An 18,734-nucleotide genomic window follows, 5' to 3' on the forward strand; every position below is an offset into this window, starting at 1 on the left:
TGCATGCACACTTCTTCAGATACACAGTGTATCTGAAGAAGTGTGCATGCACACGAAAGCTCATACCAAGAACTAACTTAGTTGGTCTTTAAGGTGCTACTGGAAGGATTTTTTTTATTATTTATCATAACTTGTTTTATTACATTTATATTTCACCTTTCCTTCACTGTGACAACAGCCCCTTGAGACAGGCAAGGCTGATTAGCTTTGTTTTCACCCCACCTCTGTGATATCACTATGTAGCCTAATATGATTCACTAGGTAGCATTGTGATGTCATCCTGTTCAATATGGGATCCCTGAAAGGCTTGGATCACTCATGTAGCAGATTCATGTAGAGACAAAGAAGGACAAACCAGAGGAAACAATGGCACCGAAAAAGGTAAGAATTAAAAAGACAAGGAATTTGTATGTTTGCGGGGATTTCTATTCAACTAATATCACTATTTTGACTCAAACAAGACAGAGCAGCATACATCTTACAAGTTATGCCTGAAGTACTCTTCACAAGTAAGCATTTAAAAGAGCAATTTATATTTTTAGAGACAACATATAACTAGAAATTATCTGGTAAAGGGCACTGATAAATTCAACCCACTTTCATTCAGTAGCCAATAATCTGAATTAACTCCAAGCGATGGGTATTAACAACATAATTTTGGCAAGCAACAGTGGTGACTCATTAGAGAACCAATGGAAGTACAACAGACTAAAAAGCAGATAAATCAAGAGTTTTCTCTTATGAATATGTCATTCTGTTATAAATGATATAAAAGCACAGCTACAATATCCAAGCAGGCAAAGCCATAAATCTGAGACTATCTGAGATGGTGGTGGGCAGAGAAAATTTTGCTTAACAAATTTTGTCTCGGGGTGCTTCCAGAAAACCTGTTCTGTGAGCAAGTTTGATGTGCAGGACCGTGGGATCCACTTTAACGGCACAGCTTGAATTTACTATGTGTGTGTGTGTGCCACTGAATCACACCTGCAAAAATAGTGACAGCATGGAAGTGTCCAAGGTCCTGAATATAGCCACCAGATTGCCTTTTTCTGTCGTACCCCTTTCATTATAAAGATAGCCTGCATGTGCAAAACGTACTCACAGCCAAAAGCTCCCAGATTCTGTCCTTTAGTTCAAAAATTCTCAAGTTGCAGGGCTGACAATGTTCACGGCACCGACAGCCACAGCAAGACAAAAGTGAGCTAGATAGATCAACGACCTGATTTAGTATTATGGTACCTTCATCTGGTCATATCAGTGGGATGCAGCTAGCAAGTGATTAATGTAGTCTGCGCATACAGCCCAAATATGAGGTGGGAACTGTGTGTCTGTGTGATAGATTTGGGGAGGGGCAGCAGGGAACATTCCTCATCTAAATGTTACTCTGTCCAAAACAAAAATTGATGTACATAGGAGATTAAATATCAGAGAACAGAGTTCTAATGAGGAGTGAAAGGCAGATGCAAAAGAGGACAGATACTAGGGTAAAACTAGATGCTGGGGTGTTAGTGCCATGGACCCCTCCATCTTATGCTCAGGTTGTATAAATAAAGCCATATACCCTAAAAAGACCACAGTCTCTACTGACCTGGTGGCAGGCTGATATGGTTTATAATGACATATTCCAGCTGCTCAGGATAAATGAGGTATTAGAAACAATGAAAACTCACCTGCTTCAAAGACAAAGGTGAGGTAAAAACATACAGCAAGCACCTGGGAGACTGAAGTTGTGTAAATAAAGAATAAATCAAGCTCTGAAGGTTAATGCACCCTTTAGACAAACTGAGAGAATTTGGGTGATCTCTTTGAGTTTGTTGGGATGGTGACATCTTGCCATTATGATGATGGATAAGCATGCTAAGGGAGTAATCATCCATGTAAATTTGTCTGACATCAACATGAAGTGAGAATGCATCCAGTAAAAAAACAAATAAGGTGCCAATGGAGTGCATTTGTCAATACAAAAGCACTGAGAATGCAATGGGGGGGGGACCCAGATGTAACCAGCTTTCCTCAAGCAAGTACCTTAAAGGGGGGGAATAAGGATTTTATTTTTTGCTTCACGTGAGCCTAAAAAAGGATCTTTAAAAAGGTGTACATTAACATGCTAACTTTTAAATACAGGGCAGGCAAATAGTTTTCCTGCAGTGGCATGTGGTAGAGTCCGCACCAAAAGTGAAATTTTGAGGAGAATTCCACTCAAAAAAAAAATGTTGAGGGAAGCCCAAAGTATTTTGATAAGACTAGATATATTCCATGGGGAGGTTCTATTCTTCACATCCCTACCTGGGACACTCAGAGAACTTGGGGCAAGTTCTTAGTTAAACTGTCTTGCAGGGAGGTTTTGGGTGCCACCGGTCTCACGCCAGCAATAGATGTTCTGCCAGGGGTCCAGGGCTGGCTCAGAAACTCTCCAAACAGTTGGCAGATGACATTTGGCACCAAAATTCCTTTAAGGAAAAAGGGAGATGGCTAGGCTACCCTCCCAATAAACTTCCCCTATGAATAGGGAGGCTTCTTTTTTAAATAATGGGTGTATGGATAAGAATGTAAATATATAAACCCTTCAATTTTAATGATGCATGGCTCTTCCAGATTACCTGTTTATCGAGCATTTCCTCTGGTTTGTTTGCAGAGGGATTTGTCAGACAATAATAATAATAATAATAATAATAATAATTTATTATTTATACCCCGCCCATCTGGCTGGGCCTCCCCAGCCACTCTGGGCGGCTTCCATAAAAACCAAAAATACAGTAAAATATCACACGTTAAAAACTTCCCTGAACAGGGCTGCCTTAAGATGTCTTCTGAATGTCAGGTAGTTGTTTATCGCTTTGACATCTGCTGGAAGGGCGTTCCACAGGGTAGGCGCCACTACCGAGAAGGCCCTCTGCCTGGTTCCCTGTAGCTTTGCTTCTCGCAATGAGGGAACCGCCAGAAGGCCCTCGGCGCTGGACCTCAGCGTCTGGGCAGAATGATGGGGGTGGAGACGCTCCTTCAGGTATACTGGACCGAGGCCGTTTAGGGCATTAAAGGTCAGCGCCAACACTTTGAATTGTGCTCGGAAACATACTGGGAGCCAGTGTAGGTCTTTCAAGACCGGTGTTATATGGTCTCGGCGGCCGCTCCCAGTCACCAGTCTAGCTGCCGCATTCTGGATTAGTTGTAGTTTCCGAGTCACCTTCAAAGGTAGCCCCATGTAGAGTGCATTGCAGTAGTCCAAGCGGGAGATAACCAGAGCATGCACCAGTCTGGCGAGACAGTCCGCAGGCAGATAGGGTCTCAGCCTACGTACCAGATGGGGCTGGTAAACAGCTGCCCTGGACACAGATTTGACCTGTGCCTCCATGGACAGCTGTGAGTCCAAAATGACTCCCAGGCTGCGCACCTGGTCCTTCAGGGGCACAGTTACCCCATTCAGGACCAGGGAATCCTCCACACCTGCCCGCCTCCTGTCCCCCAGAAACAGTACTTCTGTCTTGTCAGGATTCAACCTCAATCTGTTAGCCGCCATCCATCCTCCAACCGCCTCCAGACACTCACACAGGACCTTCACCGCCTTCACTGGTTCTGATTTAAAAGAGAGGTAGAGCTGGGTATCATCTGCATACTGATGAACACCCAGCCTAAACCTCCTGATGATCTCTCCCAGCGGCTGCATGTAAATGTTGAAAAGCATGGGGGAGAGGACAGAACCCTGAGGCACCCCACAAGTGAGAGCCCAGGGGTCTGAACACTCATCCCCCACCACCACTTTCTGAACACGGCCCAGGAGGAAGGAGCGGAACCACTGTAGGACAGTGCCCCCAGCTCCCAGCCCCTCAAGACGGTCCAGAAGGATGTTATGGTCGATGGTATCAAACGCCACTGAGAGATCCAGCAGAACTAGGAAACAGCTCTCACCTTTGTCCCTAGCCCGCCGGAGATCATCAACCAGTGCGACCAAGGCAGTTTCAGTCCCATGATGAGGCCTGAATCCCGACTGAAAGGGATCCAAATGGTCCGCTTCTTCCAGGCGTGCCTGGAGTTGTTCGGCAACCGCTCGCTCTATCACCTTGCCCAAGAATGGAAGATTTGAGACTGGGCGATAGTTGGCCATTGTGGCCGCATCTAAAGATGTTTTTTTAAGAAGCGGTTTAATAACCGCCTCTTTCAGTGGGTCTGGGAAGGCTCCCTCACGGAGGGACGCATTCACCACCCCACGAAGCCCATCGCCCAGTCCTTCCTGGCTAGCTTTTATAAGCCAGGATGGGCAAGGATCCAGGAGACAGGTGGTTGGTTTCACTCGTCCAAGCAGCCTGTCCACATCCTCGGAGGTAACAGATTGGAATTGATCCCACTCAACTTGACTAGACAGAACTCTAGCACTCTCCCGCCCCGGCCCTGCTCCCACGGTGGAGTCTACTTCTTCCCGAATCTGAGCGATTTTATCTGCAAAAAACTTTGCAAAATCATTGCAGGAGAATATGTGGCCCGTACTGGGCCCCGATGTTACAGGTGGTTCTGCTAAATTGTGAACCACCTGAAAAAGTCTCCTGCTGCTGTTTTCTGCAGATGCAATAGAGGCGGTGAAGAAATTCTTCTTTGCCGTCGCTATCGCCACTTGGTAGGCTCGACGTTGAGCTCTAACCTGTGTCCGGTCAGATTCGGAATGAGTTATCCGCCACCCGCGCTTCCAGGCTTTTGGGTGCATTCCATCATCACTTAGCTTACCACAAATAAGAGGGGAAACAGGTTTCAAGAGCTCTTAATCCAATTTCAGTCAAACTGTTAATAAGTCAATTTTAGGTCTTGTAGGTTGATAAGCCCCTTCATGGATCACTGCCTTGACATGGCGAAGGGGCTTGAATAACTCAGAAGCTATGAACTATGCCGTGCAGGGCACCCAAGATGGACAGGTCATAGTGGAGAGTTTTGACCAAACATGATCCACCTGGAGCAGGAACTGGCAAGCCACAACAAGGCTGTATTTTGTCTCCCTGCTTATTTAAATTATATTCAGAATTCATCATGCGAAAGGCTGGGCTGGATGAATCCCAAGCCGGAATTAAGATTGCTGGAAAAAATATCAACAACCTCAGATATGCAGATGACACAACCTTGATGGCAGAAAGTGAGGAGGAATTAAAGAACCTTTTAGTGAAAGAGGAGAACACAAAATATGGTCTGAAGCTCAACATCAAAAAAACGAAGATCATGGCCACTGGGCCCATCACCTCCTGGCAAACAGAAGGGGAAGAAATGGAGGCAGTGAGAGATTTTACTTTCTTGGGCTCCATGATCACTGCAGATGGTGAAAGCAGTCACAAAATTAAAAGACGCCTGCTCCTTGAGAGAAAAGCAATGACAAAGCAGAGACATCACCTTGCCAACAAAGGTCCGTATAGTTAAAGCTATGGTTTTCCCAGTAGTGATGTATGGAAGTGAGAGCTGGACCATAAAGAAGGCTGATTGCCGAAGAATTGATGCTTTTGAATTATGGTGTTGGAGGAGACTCTTGAGAGTCCCATAGACTGCAAGAAGATCAAACCTCTCCATTCTTAAGGAAATCAGCCCTGAGTGCTCACTGGAAGGACAGATCCTGAAGCTGAGGCTCCAATACTTTGGCCACCTCATGAGAAGAGAAGACTCCCTGGGAAAGACCCTGATGTTGGGAAAGATGGAAGGCACAAGGAGAAGGGGATGACAGAGGACGAGATGGTTGGACAGTGTTCTCGAAGCTACCAGCATGAGTTTGACCAAACTGTGGAAGGCAGTGGAAGACAGGAGTGCCTGGCGTGCTCTGGTCCATGGGGTCATGAAGAGTTGGACACAACTAAATGATTAAAGAACAACAACAACAAAGGTTGATAAGGGAGCAGAAACCTAGAGGATTTTTTTAGCAAGTACCCGATGATTTCAACTTTGGGAGAAGCCTGCCCACACTGAGCTTAGGATATGTGAGCAGCACTCTCAAGACCCCCAATCCCAATGTAATGCACAGCCAAGCTGGATCTCGGTGTGGACTGAGTATCTTCTAATAGCTACTAGGCACTGGGGTAGTTATATTTCAGAGTGATACATCTCTGCAAATGATCATTATATGTTGCTTCTGCTCAGGGCTGGCCCGTGAGAGCTTGTGAAATCTCATGAGATCTTGCCAGAACCTGTTGCCATTGCCTCTCCTTTGTGGGCACCACCAGATAAGGGAGGCTTCTGTGGCAGCATAGCAGCACATTACTGTTTTACCTCTGGCAGTGAAATGGGACATGCCACTCCTGTTTATTCTAGATGAAGATATGTTTGAATTCTACCTCCATCCATACGTGATGAATCTCCACAACATCCTGATCAGTTAAGCTAATCAGTTAGGCAGCAGGGCAAGGAATCCCAATGATAGGCTAAAACCATGTACCAGAGCTAGGGGTGGGGGAACAGGCTTCTTCAGTATGTAATTTTTGGAACATGTAATTTATTTGCCAAGGTGCAAACTGTTTTCAAGAAAATGTTATCCCGCCACTCCCTGCCTTAAGTGCTGAGTTTAATATTGGATAGTAGGGGGAAATGATTCACGTCAGAACCATGCTGAGATTTATGCATAGCACTTGAATTGACTCATGAGACATTTTGCAAGGGGTGAAATTATGTACGAAAAGCCATTCAATGAAAGACAAGGCACTTTGTCCGGCAACACTTCTAGGCATTTGATATACAAATCCCACCCACTTGGATCCCACCTGCGCGTTTGGCCTTTGTTACTCAAGCATTATGACTGGGAACAATAAGGATGTGGCTTAAATGGAAGCTCTTGACATCTCATGCTTAAAAGGGGGCTTGGCTGCAGTGGTCTATTGACGTCAACTTAATGAATCTAAACACTGACATAAAATCAGCTATGTTGGTGGAGCCCACACCTACAGTGAAATATTTGGTGTAGTTCTGTAGTTCTGCAAAGGGTAGGGAGACTAGGGATTTCTAACAGAGAATCTTCAGCGCCTCTACCAAAATACAATTCTCAAGGTTCTCTGAGGGAAACCATGCCAGTGAAACTGTTATTAACCTAATACTATGGAGCAAATATTCCCTTTATATTTCGGGAGCCACTCTGGACAATTGATTAACTTAGTCTTATCCTATGACTTCAAGTATGCATACTCAGAATCGCAGTGCTAATTTAAGAAGGTGTGTGCATGTCTGTGTGTTTAGGACTGTAGCATTAACTTGTCACTTATCAGCAGAGCCAAAAGTTTATATATTAATGGAACAACATGATTATGACTGTAAGAAGCTGGCTTATGCTAAATTAGATCACTGATATATCTTGCCCAGTAACTTCTCCGACTGTAGCTCTCCAGGATTTCTGGCAGAATTTTTCCCTGGCCCTGAAATATGAGATGCTTTAGCCAGAGGTGCTGACTAACTAGGCTTGGGACCTTATCTATGCAGAGTATAGCTGTGGATCCTCTGTGCCCTTGAAGTATAGAACTTGGGTTTCTTCTCTGTAAAATATGAACCTACGATCTGAATAAGGTATTTCACACAAAAGCACCCTGATGGGCAAGAAGCTGAATTTTTAAAACAAACAGACCGAAGGGCACCCGCCTCCCAAGTCTTTATGCATAAGATGACCAGATGCATAGCGTTCCTTGAAGGAAACACTCCCTGCTTTTTAGTTCCATCTGCTGGCAAATTGTTGGAGGCCTCACAAATGCAGCCTGAAGAGGGTTACGTATCATCTATGATTTATGTGGCTGGCATTTATACTTTACATCGAAACCATAGTCCCCAAATGATTCGGCTTGAGCAGTTTGGATTAAAAAAAGGATTACAGGGAGCTTTAAGGATTTTGTCCCCTTGCCTGAGCCCAACCCCTACAGTTCATTCAAATCTAGTAAATGATATATGGACGGTGTCTGTTGGAGGCTCAGAAGCAGTGTTAGCATTGCAAGGTGGCCTAGTCCTCTAATTTTTGTGATGGCGGCCTTAGTTACTGGCTAACAGTGGGGCATGATTTGGCTAAAATCGGGAAAGAAGCATGGAGCGGAGCTTTGGAATTAATTAAGGGAGCCATAACACACACAAATTCAGGTTTTTCTTGAAATTCAAAGAGAGACTAAGAAAGGCTTCTAGTTGCCATCAGAAAAGCCCAGCTGGATCAGTTCAAAGGCCCTGCTAGTCTAGCATTCTGTTGCTTGCAGGAACCAGCCAGATACTTCTCAGAAGCTGGCCAGTGGTTCCTGGAAGCAGCAGCCCTCGTCTGCTGCTTGTTCCCAAGACTTGTTATTCAGTGGCCCTGTGCCTCTAAACCTGGAGGTTCCATTTTGTAAAAGTGGCAAATCAGTGTGGTTGCACGTGAGGGGGAAATTAAAATGACAATTTGATACTCCAAGCTTGTTTACTCGGGCTCATAGAGTTCAGTGGGATCATCTCTAGGGAACCTTGCATAAGATGGTTGCAGCCTTGAAGTGACAATTGGGTCTCTGAGTGAGAGCCTGCCAAGTCTATATGCTAGTTTCAAACATGTGTGACTTAAAAAAATATATCGCACCAAGATGCAGTATTTTGCAGCTGAGCCTTCAATGCTACTCAGTATTGAATGTTAAGGCTGTCACTTCTGACTCCAGACGTTGCACTTGCACAACCTCACTGAAGCAGGATAGTCACGGACCCTCCTGTACATTCTCTCTGCAGTGATCTTATCAGTCCATCCTTCCCTGCTGCATAACACACCTGCATGCCTTCTTGAGCGAGCAGGTGAAGGAGACAGATGACTGAGTTGTAAATGGAGCATTACTTCATCCATACAGCTGCTTCTGCTGCTACATATGCCTACAGCAGGAGGTACTGTAGGTGATGGGCTTTTTGGCTCCCTGCAGCCTTTCTCCTTTTGGTCATCACTGCCATGACATCTGTCACTGCCACGATAGAACAGGAGTTCGGTAGCACTGCTAATGGCTGACAACCCCAGTGTACCTGAGTATTCAGCACCAATGCAATGATTCTCCATGGAAAGTTGCAAAGCATGCAGGCAGAGATGTTATGATCACAGTTGAGCAATTCTGCAGAACATTGGCAACTGCTTGGTGGTAGGTTCATAACAGAACAGCAACAGCCACAAAAAGCTAATCTTCACCCAATCCCTAATGGATACATGGGATACAGTGCCACCAGATGTGGTGATAACCACCATATTAAATGACTTTTAAATTAATTAATGGGATATAGGTCTACTGACAGGGTGGGGAACCAGTTGACCTTCAGACTCCAGTTCACATCAGCCACAGGCTGCATGGCCAGGACTCAAATGTGATGGGAGTTGAGGGTTACAGGTTTCTGCCCTATATTTATTCTTACCTATAAGCCTACATCTAAATAGCAGGCAACAGAGGAGGAATGTTTCGCTTCCCCGAGGCATCTAGCGGGCCACAGTCAGAAACAGAACATTGGATTAGATATGTCTTTGGTATGAACTAACAGGGTCCTTCTTCTGTTTTTATTCCCAGGCTCTGCTGTATTGTATATGGCAAGATTGTGGACAATGGGGCTGATTGCCAGAGGATGGATATAGATATCTCCCCTTCACTGAACTTGTAGTCAACTCATCTGAGGGTGTCATAAGGTAAGCCAGCCCAGTATAGAGTTTTAAATCATTCAAACAGATGGTATGTGAGGCGGTACCATTAAAACACTCTCAGATGAAACCTAATACAGTACTACTATACTCTGTTTACCTAGCAAGTGTTACCACAATTCCAGAATGGTCTCTGTTGCTGCATTGCAATATAATGCAGTAGGATGAGAAATCTGTTCTCTGAAAATCTAAGTGCTTCCTTAATACATCTTGTCTAATAATAATGATCTGCTATCATGGAGCCTGGAAAATGATTCGTCAGCACAGAGCATGTGCTGTAGATTCAGAAGTAGAAATCTTTGCTCAGTTAACTTTATGCAACTTTGGACATCTATGTTGGAATATAGGAAACCCCCAAAGTCTGCCTGCCGGCAGATTCAACAGCTTCCCTATCTCTACACAGCCTCCAAAACAGCTGGTTAAAACTCCATGTTAAGAGACCGTGAACTGCTGCTTCCAGACACTGGGGAGCATTTGGGATACAATTTCACCCATCTGCTGCAATTGTAGTGGAACATTTAGTATGGAGACTCTTGTGGCCTTTGTGATTCCCAATAAATCCAGATGAATTAGCATGGCATTGGCCTTATTCAGCTTTCCCCCCTTGTGCACCTGCAATCACATGAGGGAAGAGAGTGGGGTCACCACTCCCCTCTGTCGTGTCACCATTGCCCGATCTGTGCACCTCGATAAGGGTGACTTCTGCAAGTGGGGATCTTGCTGTAAGCGTGCAGGCTCCTCATGCAACTGAGAGCTTTGAGAGATCAGGATTTGAAATGCTTCCATTTTGCCACATGGCAAAAGTTACCCTTGAAACATGTGAGAGGCATGTCAATCAGGCAACAATGATGCAATACAGGGGGCAGGTTAGGAACATGTGATCCTTCTTCCCCCTTCCATGCAAGTGGATTCATATGAGGAGGAAGACCCGAAGCTCTCAAGGAGGGTATGAAGTAGGGGTGTAGCTGAGCAGGGGTGTAGCCTGGTGGAAAGTCTCAAGGGCCAGACAGAGGGTGAAGAGTATATGGGTTTGTGTGAGGTGAGACACAGTAATCACAGTGAGAGACTTTATTGAGCTAACAGAACTGAACAACAGGGGCAAAGCAACTGCTTATATGTATTTCTAAAAGCTTGGACCACTCCCACTCTCAATGTGATTGGCTGTCTAAACCTGCAAGCTGCAAATCGTAACTCAGAGTTTAAGAGCCAATGCCAGTAGCCCAAAACCTGATAATGCTACATGATTGGATATCATGTATCGAATCAGAACACAGGGGCTCAAAATCCTTAGTCTAGACTCAAGCTCAGGCAAACACAGACCACTGAATACACAACAGAGGGCTCACCCACACTTCTCATTGTCCTGTTATTTTTAGGCAGGGGTCTGATGGGGTTGGGGTTTCTTTTGGGGGCGCGGCTGTCGCTTTCCTCAGGGAAACCCATGGTTTACTGCCGAATTTACAAACATTAACCCACAATAGTTCCAATTAGCACTAAACAGGGAATTTTCCCAGGGAAAGTGGGACGAGAAAAGAAAAAGGAAAAACTTTCTGACCCATGCCTAGAAATCGCAGGACAATTAGAAATTTGGGTGAGTCTACAAAGGGCTGCATTTGCCCCCCGGGCCTGAGGTTCTCCACCACTGCTCTAAATGGTGTACCTACAGCAGGAAGAAAATAATATGAAGCGTTTCAGAATTGCAGTTTGTATCAGGAGCGCCTTATTTGCATCATTAGCATGATTTATCATAGACTGCTTTACGATGCAGCTTGATCTGAAAATCAGGATTGGAATATTATGAATGATGTGGTGAATATCTCATGTGAGTCTTGTGCGAGTCTGCTGCTTCCCCTTCCCCCAACTCCTAGGGAAGGTTAGCTGTGATGAAAGAGAGATCTGGGGATAAACAACACCCACAGAAGGAGGAGGAGAAGAAAGCCAGCTAGCAGTTCCTCCTTTCCTGTGTATATGACTTCAATCCCCTCCAGCTTTGTTTAGTTTTTTTAATAAAAAAAAAACCTGGTGGCAAAAAGGCTTCAAAATTCTGAACAGGAAGAGCTGGCTGGGCAGCTTTTCATGTGAGAGGCATTAATGTGTAGTCTGGCTCTATGTTCCCTCGAGCTCCGCCTGAGAAAACATCTGTAAGAAGGAGCCGCATTTAAATGCAACTGCATGCTTGCAAATAGCCCACCACAACAGCTGAAGAGTGACTGGCGAATCTGTTTCAACAACAGATTCTTTCTTGTTATGTAGGCTAATTTGTGAAGAGTCTCTTTTCGGCATTCATCGTCACACTGAAATTTAAACGCCTTGACTTCCTGTGCAGGGAAATAACAGGCTTGGGGTAGGGATGGGAATCTGAAGCCCATGGCATCCACACTCTCCATTTTGCCCTCAGGAGTCTTCAGAGGCCAGCTCCCTCCCCTGAACTAGATGGCCCTTATGTTCCCTTCCAACCAGTGGCGTAGCGTGGGGGTGCAGGGGGGCCGGCCACACCGGGCGCAACATCTGGGGGTTAGGGGGCGCAAATCCACGGGTTAGGGGGCACAAATCCACGGGTTAGGGGGTGCAAATTACTTGCCTTGCCCCGGGTGCTGACAACCCACGCTACGCCACTGCTTCCAACTCTACAGTTCTGTGATTCTTTGGTTCTATGTACACCACCTTCTGCCCCATGGAGGAAAAGGTGAGAAATAAATGTTTCAAAAGATAAATTAAAAATAAAAAATGCTTCTGCCTGACACGTGGAACTAAGAAAGCTTGATGTAATCTTCTTCCAAGATCAAATCATTATTATTTTGACCCATTGTCATAGGGCTCCTAAAAGGTGTGGGACCTATAGGCAGGTGTCTACTCTGCCTATTTGGTAATCCAGCACTGGAAACAGGATGGAACAGGCTCAGGAGTGAAGACATGATAAAGTGACATGGGTGAGTATTAGAGGTTTCCACCCTTATTTCGTGTGTGTGTACTTTTGTCAAGTTCCCAAAGTAGGCCAGTGATCAAATAAGACCAGAAATATTAAAGCACAAACAAATCACCTTCATTAGCTCACCAGTTTCAATTTTCCTTCTCCCATGTTAAAAAAGACAAGGATGCCATTGTGGGGAAGACATATGGATGATGTTTCCTTTTTGTGTCTATATTTGCTGCACTAAGTTTCTCCTTTTTGTTTGGCATATCCCTCCTTCCCAACCTGTTCTCTCCTCCTCATCTTCTGTTGCCCATAAACCCACTCAACAGTCCATTCCCACATTGCTTTCTTTCATTTGGCAATGTGACGTCTTCATACTGTACGGCGAGGCTCGTTGACTCTCTGTTTTCCCTGTGTAGATCTTTACTCAGCTCTTTTCGAAGCCCTGTATTTGACACTAAGATGCTTTAATTCCCCCCACCTGCCCTGTCCCTCTCTTGATCAGTTGTATTTGCTTTGGTCTTCACATTTCCATTTATTTCTTCTTTTCTACCAAGGGCAATGGAGCCAATATGTAGCATCTGAAGCCAAATATAAGGCTACCCTTGATTCTGTTGCAGGGCATCCTCACCACTCCTTGAGACCCTTCTCTGGAGATGGCAAATGGAGAACCAGGGGAATGGTGTGCATATACATGAATTTGTATCTTGATCAGCAAATAAAAATGGTGCAAGGCTATATGTTTGCTTTTGAGAGCCAGTGTAGTGTAGTGGTTAAGAGCGGTAGACTCGTAATCTGGGGAACTGGGTTCGCTTCCCCCCTCCTCCACATGCAGCTGCTGGGTGACCTTGGGCCAGTCACACTTCTCTGAAGTCTCTCAGCCCCACTCACCTCACAGAGTGTTTGTTGCGGGGGAGGAAGGGAAAGGAGAATGTTAGCCGCTTTGAGACTCCTTCGGGTAGTGATACAGTGGGATATCAAATCCAAACGCTTCTTCTTTGAATGGGACATGAGGTCATACCAGTAGAACTCCTGGGCTTTAGAATGGGGAGTCATGCACAGTTCTTCTGGGATGCTAAACTGTATGCAAAATAAGTACCTAAAAATAGCAAAAGATCAAACATTGCTCCTGCTGACTCAAGAAAAACCCGTAGCTCAAAAGGGAGAACATATGGAATCCATTTTTTCCCCCACATGATTGAATAAGCAAGACTAACTTATGTTGCACATTGGGAGTAAAGAACAGATTAATAAACGATCCGGAGACTGAAGGACAGGGCATAAAAAAGAAAAAAGTGTCATTACTGGAGATCAACGGAGAATCATACATATCAAAATGTGGCTGAACTTCCAGATCCCTCTCCAAACAGAACAAGATGATAACATACAAAACACAACATAATTTAAAAAACTGCCTCTGTCCCTAGAAAGATTCCCTTGCTTAGTTTTTGTGGATTTTTGTCTTGGGCATGTGATGCTTCTTTTCAGCAAGGCAGAAATAGTCACAGTAATAATTGGGGTGGTGTATGATCATCAATATTTCTTCCATGAAACAGTCAGCTCAGCTCAAATGCCTCCCCACCCCCCATCAAGCAATTGACTATAGGAATGTTCAGGGGAACTGGTGGGCTTTTAACTCAGACATGTTGTGTGATCCCAGTGATCAGTGACCCTTTTATAAGCTATAGCAGTTGCACAAAGTATGGCAGCAATTGGCTAACCCATGTAGGAATAGAGTCTGTTATTCATTTCAGAATATTCCAGCATTTAACTTGTGCAAATTCAGCTTTATGTGCAGGGCCAAAAAATGTATTATTGTTTTTAAAAATTAAAAGGGGCGGATATCAAGCGGGCGGGGGGAGTTGGCAATCCCACCTGCCATAGTACCCACCTTGGGAGAGAATTTGGGGGTGCAGGGAGAGTGTATATATATGATTTTGGTTTTATGCATTATCCCTGGAATGTAACTCTTGCTTAAGTTGAGAGTCAACTGTACTCAAAACAGTGTTTACTGCTAAGAGGATTTAAGAATAAATTTAAAAGATTGTGGGAGTTTTAAGTGTTGAAAGTTTGTCAAGCTGTATTTCTGAAAATGTTTATGTTTAAGTTATTCTACAAACTACCTTTCATCATCAGTTGGCAGAAGCACCCAATGAGAGCTTTTCATTCACATAATATAATGCTTTGTGGCTGAGTTAGAAATTGTTTATGCAATTCTGTGCAAAATATATATTGTCAAGGGGGACATTCCTTTATTATTAATTGCATTTGTATACCAACCTTCGTCTGAAGGCGGTTCACAACAGCATTTCACAAATTGGATAGCATGGACTTAAGTTTCCCTCCACAGAATTATCATTGCAAAGGAACACCTTTTTTAATTTTTGAATGAGTCACTTGATCAGACCTCCTCATAGGCCCAAGCTAGATGCTGCAGTCTGCTCTTTCCATAACTCCTATTCACGATGACACAGTTGTCAAAACAGTACTTCTCTGTGTTGGCAGAAATCCTAATATTTGCTCTGTCAATCATAAGTTTATTGCATGACACCACTGCAGAACCTTTTTCATGCGCACAAAAGAAATTCCTACAAAATCATCACTTGCACAGAGAGGGTAGCAACACTCCATAAGATTTTTCTCCATAGTGCACGTACTCCTCTTTTATATGCCTTTTAAACGTAGAGAGCGGGTGACTGGCTTCCCTTTATTATTCATGAGAAGAGATAGAACATGTATTCTTAAAGCAGCACCTGAAAATAATTTGCCTTATCCTCGTCTCATGGTTGTAATACTTTTAACACCCTTCTCTCCCTGCCACTGTAAAATACTGGACAAGAGAATTTCAACTTTGTATCTCTTGCAGCTTTGCCCAACAGAGCAAGTTGTTTTTGGCACCCGTCTGTCTCGAGAGACAGCAGAAACAGCGGCACAGAATTAGGGAGGTGGAAAGCTGATCTTTCATGGAATTTGCTAGTTTGAAAACGCTGGTTGAGTGGAGCGAACAACATTTTACAAACCTGTGTGCAGAGGATTCATAGTATAAATTGAAAGCTTATACTATTATAAAAGCCTTTATGCACTGATATGGACCTGGAAAGGAAATAGTTGCAAGCCTGTGGGGCATAGCATTGTTATAAGAACACTGTGGAGGGGGATATTCCAGCAATTATTATTATTATTATTATTTATACCCCGCCCTCCCCAGCCAAGGCCGGGCTCAGGGCGGCTATGCAGGGGGTTGGACTTGATGACCCTTGGGGTCCCTTCCAACTATCATTCTATGAAACAGCAACTGATAATGAGAGTCCTCATGACTTACATTGTTTCAAGAGGACATTGTGGGGAAGGGGAGAAGTACTGGCTGCCAACAGCACAATGAACAACAGGAACAGAACTCTTGCTGTTCTACTGCTACTGATGGTTTTAGTGCGACTCTCCTTTGACTGCTTTTTACTGAGAGGTGAGGTAGAAAAGTTTTTAATTAATTGAGAAAGTATTTTTTTTAAAGAAAAAAATAGAGAATACCTAATATTGTACAGTGGTACCTCGGGTTATAGACGTTTCAGGTTACAGACTCCGCTAACCCAGAATTAATACCTCAGGTTAAGAACTTTGCTTCAGAATGAGAACAGAAATCGTGCAGCAGCAGCGGCAGTGGGAGGCCCCATTAGCTAAAGTGGTACCTCAGGTAAAGAACAGTTTCAGATTAAGAACAGACCCCCAGAATGAATTAAGTTCTTAACCCGAGGTACCACTGTATGTCACTCCCACTTTGGAAACAAGTCAGTGTAACTGCGAAGCCAAATTCTGCAGCAAGATCTAGATGAGCAGAGAGTTTTGGAAACACCATTGATTATGAACTGGAGAACAAACTCTCTAGCACTAGTAGAGCTGTAGGTTTGTGATCCTAGTCTGGAATCCAAATTTTCCCAACCTAACAGGCCCATAGCCACAAGACAAAAACACTGTTTGTTGCCCACTGCATCTCTACATTCACATCAAAGTTATGTCCTTGCATAGTCAAATAAGGCTTTTCAATCACCATGAAGAGAAATCTCCAAAGCCGGAGGAGCCAATTTACTGATGTTGCTGCGGCGATATTTTAACATGGATGATATTAGGAGCAATTGCATTCTCTCCACACCCACCCCCTTTCACAAGAAGCTTCCGTTCTGGTGCATCTGTTGTTTCCATGGTAACCAGAAAACACTAATCTGATACCATGGTTGCTCCTGACTCAAGATAGTTACACTTTGTTACAATTATCTTCTCTTGAATGTTAGGAAGACAAGGTGGTCCACAAATGCAGCTGACACTTGGAGGAGTGTTGAAAACAAATATACAGATACAACGTGAGAGAAATGTTGAGCTGAAGTATTGTATCGGAATTAGCGGTTATAACGAATTGTCAAATATTTGTTATTTATTTTTCTATTATGTTGCTCTTTCTTTGGTGACTCAGAGTGATTTCTTTCAGGTGCTTTCTCTATCTAGGTAGTGATCAAGCTTACACAAGGTTTTCTACAGCAAAGCTGGTGGTCCAAAATCATTTAATTAATAGCATTGGGCAAATGCTAGTGAAAAAGAGACAAATGCCATTGGGATTGTGTTTAGCTCTTTAAGAATAACTCTTCTACGGTCGTGACACACAATTCCATGAAAGAATAACTTTGCAAAAAGCATATACAATATAACAGGGACAATGAACATTTTGGGGGCCCATGACTACATTTGCAAACTTGACAAAATTTCATGGCGACTACAGACACATATACCACAACCCATTATAAGCACTACAATAGAATGGGTATTTCATCCCTAATTTCAGTGGGGGGGTGAGACTCTGTGGAAGGCCTCTGTTAGTAAATGTTCTCATGGGTGCCGTGCTGTTGACTAATTTTATGCTCTACAGGAGGAAGATCATAGCTCACCAACAGAGTATATTTTTGCATGAAGGTCCTAGGTACAATCTCCAGTAACTCAAGTTAAAAGGGATGAGTAAATATTATTGAACAAAACTCTTGGGTGAGCATCGATCAGGTCTCAATATGTTGGCTTAAAGTTTCAGGGTTCTTCCAACTTTCAGACTCCAAAGTAAAGGGTAAAATCAAACAATGGGGAACTAGAACCCAAGGGGCAAGACACCTTGCTACTGGGCTTTATGACAGTTTCCACTAGCATCTTATTGAATCAGGCTGCTGTCAAATGATCTTTTTGGGGGGTCTCGTTTCCTTATGACCTTTTCTTTCACTTTCAGAAACACAGAAGTAAAAAGTAAAAAACCCATTTAACCAAAACTCCAGGACTTCAAAAATGTGTCACTCATTACTCATCTAATTAAATATCATGCTCTGCAGCTTGTAACAGCCCATCTCAATTAGCACATGGCCTAATACATTTCAGACTACGTTTGATGAGCCATTTTTGTTGTTGTCTTATTTCATGATTTCCAATTCTTTTCTTCTTTTTCTTTCATTTCTGCATGAAAGATAATGTAATCCTGTGTTGTACTCAACAGTTTTCATGACTCATTTGGGAAGACTGTGTCAATCCACATTCATCATTAAATGGTCATGAATGATAGGAAAGTTTCATTGGCATTGGGGTGGGGTTGTTCCTTCTGGGTGCTTGCCCCATTCCTGACCCTCAAGCAGCTGAGATGCCATTTGCACAGAGGTCTACACACAGAGCCTTGGAACAAAAATGTAGGGTATGGACCACTTCTGATATGTGCGCAGGCCACTGGAAGTAAGAAATGGAATGTGCAGAGGTGTGTGTGTGTGTGTGTGTGGCAAGTAGCACATTGGGGACAGGATTCCAACCCTCCCCCCCCCCCATGTTCATTTATACACTGGGTAACTGCAAAGAGCTTGCTGTAGAGAAAATTCAGAGAACTTCAATAGTGTGTAACAATGTGTGGAGAGGAGATAGTTTGAAGACATGTCATGATGTAACAGAACTGAACTTGTTGAATGTATTAGAGAACATGGTAGAAGCTTGCCTACTCTTCTCCCATTGAGCTGCATACTTTAGGACAGTATATCTGTTGCTCTCCAAGACACTGGACCATGGCTCAGTGAGCCAGTCAATCTTCCATAGACCCTGGGTCATGTGCTAATGCTAGTCACGTTTATCAGGGACAACAAAGCATACTGAGATGTGGCAATTCCATGTAGCCAGTTGAATGTGCCATCTGTTTGGCTG

At 43.9% G+C, this 18,734-nt stretch overlaps 1 long non-coding RNA gene across 2 annotated transcripts in view; it reads left to right on the top strand.

The window, feature by feature from the left end:
• The first annotated feature begins 296 nt into the window (after nt 1-296).
• Nucleotides 297-18,734, top strand: part of LOC309371220 — a 39,379-nt gene continuing 20,941 nt past the window's right edge. The window contains exons 1-5 of one of the 2 annotated variants that reach the window (XR_014168930.1): nt 297-381; nt 9,486-9,601; nt 11,940-12,077; nt 12,247-12,299; nt 12,395-12,543. This is a non-coding gene — a long non-coding RNA (uncharacterized lncRNA). The remainder of the gene's footprint in view (nt 382-9,485; nt 9,602-11,939; nt 12,078-12,246; nt 12,300-12,394; nt 12,544-18,734) is intronic. The other variant, XR_014168931.1, reaches the window with a different exon arrangement.

This window comes from Podarcis melisellensis (assembly GCF_964234715.1).
Source record: "Podarcis melisellensis genome assembly, chromosome: 5".
NCBI lineage: Eukaryota > Metazoa > Chordata > Lepidosauria > Squamata > Lacertidae > Podarcis > Podarcis melisellensis.